This window comes from Callorhinus ursinus, unplaced genomic scaffold, assembly GCF_003265705.2.
Source record: "Callorhinus ursinus isolate GAN/ISIS: 27379988/994484 unplaced genomic scaffold, GSC_fseal_2.0 scaffold9485, whole genome shotgun sequence".
In the NCBI taxonomy this organism is placed as follows: Eukaryota; Metazoa; Chordata; class Mammalia; order Carnivora; family Otariidae; genus Callorhinus; species Callorhinus ursinus.
Window position 1 is genome coordinate 1 of NW_027406535.1, and position 1345 is coordinate 1345.

Below are 1345 nucleotides of genomic sequence, written 5' to 3' on the forward strand. Positions count from 1 at the left end.
CTGGGAAAAATATCCATCACCAAACCCTGATACACATTCTTAGCCATTCGACTGTCTTCTGTCACCATCAGTGTTCATGAGGCAGAGCCTGACCCAGAATCTTTGTTCACATTTTCTCCAAAGTCTGCTCCATGCACAGTGGCCATTCTGCTTCTGTCTCCTTCTGTTTGGCACCTGTGGGCATGAGTATCAGGGCTTGGTGCCTCTCTGACAGGGAAATGGCACCCACAACGCTATCTGCTTCAGTTGTGACCAGCAGCCCGCAGAGCTCAGCCCACAATGATCCTTCCAGGATTTCCACCGTACTGCACTCCACAGCACCCTCAAGACACTGTGAGCGGTGCCGAGGGCCTCGGTCACTGTGATAGCTTGGTTATTGTATGTTTTCTCAATAGCAAGTTTAGCATCAGACTTGGAATACATATCTACAACTTGTCCTGACTCATGCACCCCAGGGAAGGCAGGCAACCATCTTTCTACAGAGACATTCAAGGCTTTCCTGATGGGAGTGTCCTGGTGGACGAAGGGATGTTGTGCTGGGTCCCAAAAAAGAGCATTTGGGTTCGGCATCATGAAGGCAGGCTTTGACAGACCAGACATAAAATGCTGGAGAAACTTGAGGATTCTTTTTGTGGTTAAGTGTATAAAGTGCATTTCCACTGATAAGATCAATAGCTGGCTATGTGTGGATTTTATTTTTGATCATTGAGTGTACAACATGGAAGAGGCTTGCCTCTGGAGCTATATTGACTAAAGACTTATGTGTTTCTGGGTGAGAAATCTCCCTCCATGTTTCAGAGTTTTGTGCCTCTCTTTCATAAATCTGTACCAGGGTGATTATCCTATCTCTGTGGTGTATTTATGAAATCTGTAATTGCTAACATTCCTACAAAACTTTGTGGTGTGTTCTGCAGTGGCCCTGATGGAACACTCTTTGACTGATAAGACAAACAAGCCTTTCTAACTTGTAAAGTCGTATGAGAAACAACACGCTTTAAAGGGGTTGGAATGATGTGGTGAACCTTGTGTGACCTCGTGAAGACCATGAAAACCCTCATTCTGAGTCTTGTGCTTCTTCTTCCAACTGGCTAGGAATGTAGGGAGGTGGTGTTTAGGCTGAAGGGCAGCCCTTATCCATTCATCTCTGGTGGATACCTGGGTTGTTTCCATATTGTGGATATTGAAAGTCATGGTACAATAAACGTATAGGTTCATTATCTTCACATTGAGGGTATCCATGTCAGATAGGTGAAGCTGAAGTGGATATAACTGGTGTCACAAGGCTCTCTGTGCAGAGGGTGGCTGGAACGGAAATGGATCAGGAGCTGAGGTTTTCTGGGGTGTT

At 45.6% G+C, this 1345-nt stretch overlaps 1 pseudogene; it reads right to left on the reverse strand.

Moving 5' to 3' along the window:
* Positions 1 to 106: 106 nt before the first annotated feature.
* On the reverse strand, positions 107 to 1111 carry LOC112817930 (5'-AMP-activated protein kinase subunit gamma-2 pseudogene; annotated as a pseudogene).
* Between the last annotated feature and the right edge of the window lie 234 nt (positions 1112 to 1345).